Here is a 12,073-nt window from a genome sequence, read left to right as displayed (position 1 = left end):
GGAAACGAACGATCCGCCAAAACGTAGAAGCATTTGCCGACGACGACTGTTGGAATCCCGCATGGAAAGTTCCGGTATAAGCGCGATATACGTCGACATGGAGATTCCGTATATGTGCGTGTCATAAAATCCCAAGTGAGCTTGGCTGCATGACGGCAGCTTTGTATCCCGATATGGCGCCAGTGACACTGGGATGCCCTATTGGGACCCGAGAGAAAGAATAGAACAGTCTTGATACGCGATGGTTTTCAGAATTTTCTTGGCTTTCGTATTCATATCAGATTTTAACGTTAAATCTAACAATATGTTGAGTGCTCTAAACTTTATAAAAATACATTTGATATTAATATTTAAAAAAAAAAAAAATAATTCGAATCTACTCTGAATAAATTTTTTAAAGTTTTCAATTAAAAAAACAGTTAAATTAATTTACATTTAAATATCGTTCTCTTATATCATGTGTCAAATTGTGAAATCACTTTATCATATTTTGGCTCGGATAAAAAAATTCATATTTATTACTATTACACAAGAGAGCGCTCTCTCGTCTTTATATTTGAAAAAAATCATTATTTAAAAAAATGCAAACGAGAATTCGAAGTACACTCTAAAAATCATCATACGTTATAATATTTTACAAAGAATTCATTAGAACTTGACAGATTTGTGATTGCAGACTTTATGACGAGATATTAAAATATCTGTGTAGAATAAGATGTCTGTCTCGTTTATATAAAAGACGACTTATATTCCTTTCTTCAGTGTCGGATTCTCCGATCTACTGAAATTCTTACAACTTACATAAGTTTGGTCATGTATTTTTTATTTTTGTGAGACAAAATTACATTTAATCGGGCAATGCTTCATCACGAGTAGTTAAACATTTTACATGATTATGATGATTTAGAATAGTTTTAAATATCTCGGTGAAGTAGCGCCAAGTTTTAATTCGACAATCTAGCGCACGGTTTCACGAGCGCCGCCGCTCGAGTTTCACAAATATATATATATTGTACACATATATACATATATACACGTCGTAAAATTTCGCGGTACAACAGTTGACAACGATAACATGACAGCTTTGTGTCTCGAGGCAGCGCTCAGATCGTCTCAGGGATATAACGCGCCTACTATTTCAGTTGCGTGAATTCTCTCTTCTCCCTGCTCTCTCGCTGGTAATTCGCATATTGCAGTTACGATTGTAGTCCTCCGGATTTATGTTACTGTGGGATTTGCGTCGCAGAAGGGAAATTTCACGCAAACAATCTCGGTTTTTCAGTTTATTACCGTTGTTTCATTGTACTGTGTAATTTTACGTATACCGATAGCGGGAGTTTGCGCGGTTGTTTCCACTTGCAGTGTCTGACCTATAATGTCAGTTACTACTGCATGAAATTCATGGTCAACTGGAAAGACTTGGTGGCTTGACAAATGTTCTCGATTGTTTTAAAATGCATTATATTTTGCTTAGGTGAAGTTATATATATATATTTATAAGTTATATACATATTAATTTATATATATATATATATATATATATATATATATATATATATATATTAAGTTAATTATAAATTTATAATTCAAAATTGCTTTAAATTATTATTATTAAATTGCACATAATTATTTTTTTTTACAATAAAAATATTTATAATAATACAAATAAAAAAAACCAAATTCTCTCTCTATATAAATTTATAGAATATAATTGCAATAGCCATCAGTGTGTGTTGATAGAGTTTTCCATTTAACCAGTTTTTTGTCAAAACTTGCAAAGAGCCTTGCGCTTGCAATTACATTTTTTGTGCACGTTTCTCTTTATTAATTAAAAAAAAATATCAAGCGCGACGCAGGATACAAAAATACGCAAGTATAAATAAAAAAATCAACGTGCGCCGATGTAATATGTGCGTGTTTGAAACGAAAACATAAAAAACGGAAGGACACTGATCAGTTTTCGATATTCCCAAACAAATTATTTCAATAATTATTCGGAAAATATGGTTACAGAGAAACTAATTGCAACATTTATCGCGTGCGAGAAACGAGCCAAAGCGCGACAACAAATAGTCGACGAGAGAAAAATGACGAAGCCGTGAACAACTGTAATTCAACGTCACCGCATCCTAATTTTTGCACCGCGGATGAACGCAATGGCGAGGAACCTTCGCCGCAATGCCGGACGCGATCGCGGCTTGAAAGCGCTGGTAGGGGATGATGGATTGTGTTTACCTGTAATGAGTAAACATCCTCGCGCGCTCTGCCATCACTCGTGGTGAGCGTCGGGGAGGAGAATGGTTCGTGACGATGCGCCGGCTCGCTAACAAGCGTCCTCGTTTGCATCCTATTTCTATACCTTTCGCAAAATCTCCCCCGCGCTCGCTCACGTTACCGCCATCACCGCCGACGGAGTTAGCAGTCATTGAATTCGCGTTCATGGAAGTGCATCGGCGGGGAATACGCGACTATGCACGCGAACAGCACGAGAGGAAGAACACACGTACATATATATGTACGTGGATAATAAGCAACGCGACGCTCGCGTACGATTTTACAAAGATACGTTGATCTACGTTGATTTTATCAAGTAAACCTTCCATTCAGTTGCCACGCGTTACAACATTTATTCTCTTCGCGCGATTGCCTTTTTTAAAAATGATCGCGACAATATTGTATTTCTGAGAAAGAAGTTGTCTTCGAAAAAATACGATTATTTAATGCGATTCATTTTACGTCTTCCAGACTATGGCGATAGAAGAAAAAGCGACGAATTCGCATGCGTATGCGGTTGTCACACACACACACACACACACACACACACACACACATGACCTATTTTCTATACCGCGGCACATTATCCGGTGATTCTAGCTGACACTGGCGCACGTAAATGCTTATTTCACGCATTTGTGTATACAACCAACGGAGTAGATTTGCGTCGGGATTATCTGTGAGCTTAACTACTGCTGTTTTCAGAGACAATAGGAAAGGAGGGAGATGCACACCAGAAGCGTAGCGGCAGGCTTTATGAACCTGATGCATCAGTAATGCCGGTTGAAATTCGGCTACTGATATTCTCATCTCCAGGCAGTATATGGTAATTATCGTATTGTGCAAATAATGCCGCCGTTATGTATTCAAATTGAAACATCGTCCAAATGTAATTAAACCGGACCACTGTTGAGAAACGCGGACGAGGCGCTATTGCAGGCGCGCATAAAGCTTGGAATAGAGATCGGCTCGGTTGTATACATCTCATCACGTCACGTTACATACGTAATTGATAATTGACGTTTCGGTAATTGAATTATCGATAAAATATCCTCGGCGCGTCTAGGCGGCTTGAGATTATGGCGTGCCGCGTCATATTATTTATGATTAGCTATTTATTTGTGTCTCACTGTATCTGCATAATTAATTGTTGATCCAAATGAATTGGCCGGTTTTGATGTGCCCCTAGCGTAATACACCATGCTCTCTATATGCAATAAATTAATATTATTTAATATATTCCGCCTACGGCATTAGCCGCGACAATTTAGTCGCATGTTAAAGCTCATTGTATTATATAATTGTACTCCAAATTTATGAAAAGAGATCAAATATTGTGTTATATATTTTAATGTACAATTGCTTAATATTTAAACAATTAATAAATACATTATTTATTATTAATAAATAAATTAGTTATTACATTTATTATAAATATCATATAAAATATTCGTTATCATATTAATAGAAATAAATGTCATATGTTTAACGAGAAAGAGAAATTGAAATAATTATTGTTATTTTATCCCAACATTTGGTTACTGTCTTTGGAAAATATATGAATAAGCATAATATCCTTCCAGAGGAAACTCGCGCAATAAAATTTAATAACGATTTATCATCTAATTAGCACACGTCTTTAATTAATAACAAAGGATGGCCGAAGGCGACGTATGATTTCAACGGATTATTATCTCTCAGCACAATATTTCATATTTCATTCGACTATTATATGATCAGTTTCGATTTTATATCATCTTCAAAAGAGAAGAAGACAATTCTTGTTATCGGTTGTCCGAAACTGTCACCGCCGTAGTGGACGAGCTCACATAATTATCGGTATCTTCAGACAATGGTGCTCGTTAGCTGCTACGAAACTATTGCACCAGACAGATCCGTTTATCGAAGATATCACTAGCCTTTGGGGAAATCAGTATTACTTTTCCTTGCTGGACGCTATCCAAGTTTCTGACTGTTTAGCTAGCAAGCGCTTGTATCTATTGTTCGTCTATTTTTGCAATTCTTTTTCCTATTTTTTTTTTTCTTTCTCTAAAAAATAATATTTGATTCCGTGATTATGCAAATAATTGAACGGGGCAAACATGTTACATTAATTTTATAATTTGTTGGATACGTAAACATTTTCCACTGATGAATCGCAATACGTTTTTCATTATATAAAGTTGAATAAAAAAGCTCGACAAATTCTTGCGAAAGTTCTTTCCGTTCGTTTCCAAGGATATTTTATGACGTGGAATCCGCTTTTTCTGAAATCTCGAGTTTTCTTGTAAAATCTTGAGATCAAGAGATTTCTTGCAAAATATCGCGCAATCCTCGTGAGATCTAGAATCTTTGGGAAGGAATTTTCTCGGTGCAATGTAAATACGATGGTGAATACTCGAAATTGTATATACAACTACGTTGTATATCATTTGTTATGTTTATATTGTTGTATGTATATTGTTATATTAGAATTTTAATCTATTTGATATGATAACCAATGTTTGTCTCTCGCATGAAATTTAATACATATTTTGTTTCGGTCAACAATGATAAAACAATACATAACAATAGCGGAAGAACTATTACGCTAGGCTCAAGATTTAAGTGCAGAAATTTGTAACTCGGAAGAAAAAGCTGCGAATGCCGGTGTACACGTCGTCCGTTACTACTGCGCGTCGCCACCGCTTCGCATCCATCTCTCGCTCTCGGCCGCAATATGGCCGCGAATTAATTGGTCTTGCCCCATGATTAGTAGGTCTCACGGAATTACCGCGATGCCTCGCTGTGATTAATATCCCGGTGTTGCCAACTTTCGCGCGAAAGATTAATAACGGAGGAAAACGACGGGACGGACTGCGGGGTTGGGGAGAAGGGGGAACGAGCTCGTAGTCAGAGAGTTTTAATACAGCCGCGACGGTTTGTCACCGCAAAATTTCGCCGTCCGAATCCCCATATTTCCTTGCCTCTCTATTGCGTTCGCAGTCGCTTCCGGCCGTGCCTGTCACATACAGATGTATAATTCTTTTTTTCCAAAGTTCCTTCCTCGCGCGTTTAAAAACGAAACCGGCGACAGATCTTGATCGGATTGTGATGTCTACGATGGACCACGATAAATCGGAATTCTTACGAGATCGCGATATTCTCGCATTACAATCCGAATGGTAAATCTACATGTCTACATATCCTTATACTGCAGATAAAAAAAAAATATACAAGAAGCAAAAATGAATCTTGACATTATCTTTATGAAATTAATAAATGTGTCATCCTCAATTAAATTGTTAAATATAGGAAAAATAGATGCTAAAGGCGAATAAAATATAAAATAATGATAATACAAAATCTAAAGGATTATATTATTATAACTCGTTGAAAATTATATTTCCTGACTTCCAACGTTTCCACAACCTCGTTAAATATTCTCGCAATTTTTAATGACTGTCATTAAAAATATAAAGTTAAAGTTGAGCTAAACTGACTTTCTGTTTATAAATTAAAGTCCACTTGACTTTTTCTCTAGAGAAAGTGTGAATAACGAAATTTTCAAAACATAAATCTACGAATAATTTTGCATTTTTTTAGTATATTTATTACAGTATATTTATTAAAATGTAAATATTATTACGTGTAATTAAAATTACAGACAGAATATTACCAATTTAGATTTTGCTGTAATTTCTCATTTCTATAAAAAATAAAAAAATATTTTAGAGTATAATGTAACCTGATCATCAAGATTATACAGCAATGTTCCTCAACAATGTGATGGTTATTATATTATATTAATATATTATGCTTTGCTAAAAAATATTCAGGATTCCCTCACTTTAAAGTTTGATGAATATCGGGAAAAGCTCATTTAAAAAATTGAAGCGCGTAGTATCGATTCCCGATTAAATTTAAATATCCTTCGCTCACACTTTATAATCGCAAAATTATTGGATACTAATTTGAATATATAAATAATTTCTAACACTTTCCCTCTGTTATTTAAAATTCACTATATTAATAAATTATAATATCAGTTTAACTATAAAAGATCGTAAAAATATCTTAAAATTGATTTCTCAAAAATGGTTAAAAATTTATAAATATTATATACATTAATACACAAACTTCTGAAAATTATAGCTACCAAATATAAACGTCACTTTGTGCAATACCGCTTCGAGAAACAGTATTCATCATTTTCTTTCCAATTAACAGCACGTATTGCTCCCGGATTTTATCGGTCTTCGAACTACGAGCGACGCCGAATTTACATTAAAATGTCCCTTAAAATTGAAATGGCGAGCGAGCTTTGAATTCATGTTGCCCAGCTCACATTTCGGCCGAACGCGTAGATGAATGCGCCCAGCGAAAGCCGACAACCAGTGTTCAGACACACGTGAATTATTTCACGTCGTTAACGTAACCGGTTCTCCCCAATGACATTTCGTAGAAGTGCGGTCAACGATGCAAGCGGTAGCGTTTAATTAACGTATGGTTATATCGTCGCAGAGCGTAGCGATATATCCGGGCAGCTAGAAACATAGCATTAATCATAAACACGGGATTCGATGTGCGTAATACATGCATCACAGATACATACTAGATTAACTCAACCACGCGAAATTCATATTTAAATATGCGCACGATCGGATTAATGCAGATGCAACACAAGTTTATAAATTGCATCGATAAATGCGAATGATTTATCGCCACATACATATATACATAATTCACATTTCTGTGTCATTAATAAAACTTTCATCGAAGCGTATTACAGTCAGGAAAGAACTTGTACGTACGAACAGCGAAATAAATAGTTTTCAATCGAGAAAGCACGTTGTCTTCAGAAATTAATTAATTTTGCAATCTTTTAATGTGCGTGCACAATGTTTATCGTAGCAATAGCACGTTAGCTAATAACAACATCCAAATTTCTCTTAGACCAAGCTTCATTACCAATGTTAGCTTCTTCTATTTTAGTACACCATCCATGTACCGAGTATAATCACAAGAATGTCACTAAATCAACACCGGCACGTTAATTAATTTCTACAGAGAGAAAAATAAATAACGTCAGCAGCATCCGGTGACGGTAATCGATACTGGCGTTTCGCGCAATCTGCTGCAGCAGGTCAACAGTTGAGATAAAAAAAAAAGACGTAAAAATTATTTAAAGAAGCTACGTTTTAAAGCTTTGCAAATTTTTTTATATATACAAACGATAAAATATTTGCACGTAACAAATATCAATGTCGACGAAGATTTAAAATCTACGCTTTTGTACAATGAATTGTGTTATCGAATCGATATAATATACGAATAATATATATATATATATATATATAGTGGCAGGATTTCAAAATATTATTGTATGTTGTACACAAAAAATTTCGTGAATGTTATTTCATACCGGCGAATTGGAATTCCGATAGTATTATTCTGACAAAAAAACATTCGATATTATTTTACTATTTTATTACACATACTTACTCTTGAAAAATTTCAACAATTATTCATCGATAAACCTTTTTTTGCCTATGCTAACTTGTTATTTTCAATAATCTGTTTTTTTTTCTCGTCAATATATTACTCTAGATTTTTCTTGATTCTGTATACATATTTCGAGTTTCAAAAACACCAGTATTAGAAACATATTATAAACGTCAAATTGTAAATATTATTTCATATTTAATAATATGTTTAATTGGAAATGCTAATTATATATATATATTTCAACCTATTGGAACGTCTATAGTGACAAGAAATTACGCTCTATACTAAGCGTCACTATCTAAGGGAAACCTATTAATTACTGACAACGGCTTATTAATAACGTCTCTGTCATTTCTATTCGATATCCACGATAATATCGATAAGACACGCCCTTTCTCCGTATGTAGAAAACGTGTTAGATGCATTTTCCGGTTCGATAAAAGCGCAACGCTAAGAAACGCGGTCAACGACCGCGGCATTTTTCGCTGCATCTGCCTCGACATTTCCGATAGCAGGGAGCTCGGTATTGTTCGGTAAAATTTCTTCTTAGTTCCCCGTTCGAACGTTCTTATTCGCAGGCGGTATTATTTATCGTTGATATTGTTTGCCGTTTGCATAATTCCAACGTTTGTCTGAAGGAGCGTGTTCGCATATTGAGAGAGAGAGAGAGAGAGAGAGAGAGAGAGGAGGAAGAGGAACTTGCGGGGAAGATCGATGCGGAGAGAAGAGACATTAGTTCCAAAGTTAGATGTCTCTTCTCCGTTTAGCCCCACGGGGCAAGCCGGAAGATCAAAAGATTACAATATATCGATATCGTCGCGGGGAGAGATCGGATACGCGGGCTCAAAGGTACAGTCGCAGATGTGTAATAAGACTCGCGACGGCCCCAGGTGAAACTTATACTTCGATTCCTCGCGAAAAGACCTCGTATTTTCCGCACAGCAGATCGCGACATTTTTAAATGTCTCCAACAGAAAATATGCTACTTTATACAAGCACAACATTTTCTCCATCGCAAATATATACATATATATCTTTTTTTATTCTGCAATGTAAGATTCAAATTTGAGATGACTTCGCGAATTTTCTGTGAGCGTTGCTTTTTTTTTCGTGCCGTTGCTTTTTCTTTTTTTTTTTTAGACTAGCTTGTTGCAATCCAATCCAGTCTGGAAATTCGGCACCGGCATTGCATATCCGAGCGTTCGTGCATGCCACTCGTGATTTTGCCGAGTCCGATCGATCTATATCTATGAAAGTAAGAAATTATTATCCCCCCCCCTCTCTTCTCTCTTCAATAACTCATCTTCTTATTATTCGCATTGCTAAATATTATTATATATGATTTTATATAATTACATGAAATCTCTTTTTTCTCAGAAAGGAAATTATTTATTACAAATAATATTTATTATTTGCTGAAGTAACGCTTGATATATATATATATATATTATCCTTAAGCTATTATTATCTTAAACTGCATTTCCCCAACGATTATATTCAAATTTCCGGTCCATGGATCAATGCTCTCTTGCACGAATATAATTACGTTATTAATTCAAGCGTAACGCAGGAAGGAACGAAGGGCAGAGAGAAGGAAATCGCGAGAACACTAAATCCGACCAACAACTACTACACGATCCCTTTGGCATCGACTTACCGCCCGATCCCTCGCTTCGACGCCCATGTAAACACGCGAAACTATTTCGGCAAAGACAAGCGGGGATATACGCATCGCGCGACAAGTTCGAACGAACGTTAACGAACTTAGGAAATTACGCGGATGGATCTGATGGTTGCATATTAAAAGCATGACGTTGTCGCCGCTTACCACGACTACGAAACGTGTCCCCGATGTATGGAAATTGTTCGTGCTCGTTAAGCGCGTTGACTTACGAACGGAACTTAACGTCGTCGCGCGTAGGACTATGGCGGAATTTCGAAACGAAATTACTTCGCCTCGACTCGCCATATCCGCCGCATGCAAGCGCGGCTTCAAATTCAAAGGCATGTAGCGCCGGAAACTTTCGGCGAGATATTTAGCGAACTGCGTGAAATCTTAAATGCAGCCCCGTATTCCACATCGTCGATTGATACTGAAATCTTTCTTAATTATTTTCTTTATTTACAAAATCCAAACAATTATATTACGCGCAACGTATATCTGCTTCAAGAAGATGTCGATAACGATTAGGAAAGTTCCGAAAGAAAACTCCAGGGATTTCGAAAAGATGGAAGTCGGTACAAATTTCGAGTTTAATTACTTATAGTAGATTAATTACTTATAGCTGTAGACGCGGATAAAATTTTTCGTCTTTCAATTATTGCATATGTTATTAAAATTATTTCAGCACAAAAATATGAATTTTCTGATTATTGTCTGCTATCCCAGCTTGCAAAATGGTTTCATATAGAGATACGAGAAGACGTAAAAAATACAACAAAAAAATATAATGCTTCTGGAAGCCGCCGCAGTATTTGAATGAAAGCTTTTGATCTTCAAAAGTATGTGCTATTTCGTGATTAAGCTCCAAGCAATTACGAACAAATGCAACCTTATACAGAACTAGTATCTTTTATTTATCTACATCGAGGGCAATTTTGCTTTTTTTATGTTTTCCTTTTTGTTCCCCCTTTTTGTTCCCCCACGTGGTCCAATTTCGTCGTGGCTGAATTATTCTCTCCGAATGCTAGGATGAAAGGTGGCGGCAAATGCGCGATGGCCTCTTTTATTCTAGAGAATAAATAAAAAAGGAACAAATGGCTGCGTATTCGCCATATATACTGGCCATCGTTCTTCTCCCCTTTCGCTCTTTCTCCCTCTGTCAGACGAAATAGAGTCCATTTTAGAGTCGCGCAATTTTCTTTGAGATTGGCGCAGCGCGATACGAGCGACGTACGGTAAACCACAATGAAAAAAAAAAAAAATTTCTCCATTGCAAGGTTTATGATGTGTCGCTACCGAGAACGAAAAACAAGAATGAGCTTCATGCACGTATGTAAAAGGTTCTTTTCCGCCGTCAAAATTGGCAAATGCGTTTTGACTTACATCTCTCATTTGAAATATAGTGCGCCTAGTATGCGCATATATATTATTATAATCACAATTAATAGAATAATGTTATGATAATAAAAAAATACCTGATATATCATAAATAATAAAAAAAAAATTATATAAATTAAAAAAGTAAATTTTTGCGCACTTTATGTAAAATACATTGTATTTTTTCGCGTAAATAAACGAGATTAAAAATATATATTTAATGCCAATAAATATAATATCCAGGCTACTCAATATTTCAGTTTTAATTGAGCAATATGCTTAACGTCCTTTGCGGATAGAGAGTTTACGATCTCACTTGCAGGATGCAAGCGTAATAATCAAGCATTTCACGTTAATAGTCGGAAAAGTGCCTCGGGTGGGATAATTTGCAAATTGCTACTCCTTGTCAGCGAATATCGCGATTTAATTTTCTCGCGAGCGTGCTTTATCTTCAAGCTTTATTGCCTGGAGATGCCCGAACCCCGCGTGCGTTTACGACAGACTAAAGCAAAGGCATTCATAGAGGATGTTGGCGATGTTTCGACCGTGATTTTTCCGTGAGTCTGCCTCATAAAATCGTCGATGGACCGATCGGTCAAAGGGGAACAAACGAGCGTAGAGCACACAGCGCACCGCGCATTCGCGGAATATACAGAATAAAAATACAGTCCTTTGAATCGCGCCATCACCCGATAATCGAAGGGAAAGGTCAATGGCACTTGTTATCAGATAACCCGAAACTCCTCTCGATGTCCTGTTCGATGACGGGAAATACGAGCTATGAACTGTGATTTAAAAATCTGATCTCTCTTCGTGAGAAAAGAGAGACAGAGAGACAGAGAGAAAGAGAGAGAGAGAGAGAGAGAGAGAGAAAACGATTGCGATTTCTCGCGTTTGTTGGATTGTGTTGAGTGCGAATTCCAACGAAGTTGCGCATCTCGATTAAGCGAAACGACCGCTTCGCTTGCGCATCGGCGATGAGTTCCAATAAAATTCAACCAGCAAAGGTAACGATAGTGTACGAGTTGTTATGCGCGTAAAAGCTTCAAGAGCCGCGAAAAAATAGAACGCGAAATAAAAGTAATCTTTCGCCGCTGGTAAAGAGTTATTATAGCCCAGTTACTAAATTCCTATCGATGCTGATTATATACAGAGTTAAGTTAAAAGAAGTTAAGAGATTCTTCAAATTCCTCCGCATCATTGTCCGTGTTAATAATGTTTCACGTGCTACGAAATATATTTTATTTATACGCTTCGTGTATAATTGAATCA

At 36.3% G+C, this 12,073-nt stretch overlaps 1 protein-coding gene across 4 annotated transcripts in view; it reads right to left on the bottom strand.

The window, feature by feature from the left end:
• The window catches only part of LOC126857267 (putative polypeptide N-acetylgalactosaminyltransferase 9), a 188,151-nt gene that overhangs the window by 27,449 nt on the left and 148,629 nt on the right, over positions 1–12,073 (bottom strand). The gene's annotated exons all lie outside the window — the stretch shown is intronic.

The sequence above is a fragment of the Cataglyphis hispanica genome, chromosome 21 (genome assembly GCF_021464435.1).
Source record: "Cataglyphis hispanica isolate Lineage 1 chromosome 21, ULB_Chis1_1.0, whole genome shotgun sequence".
Taxonomy (NCBI): domain Eukaryota; kingdom Metazoa; phylum Arthropoda; class Insecta; order Hymenoptera; family Formicidae; genus Cataglyphis; species Cataglyphis hispanica.
This window is presented reverse-complemented; position numbering and strand designations above follow the sequence as displayed.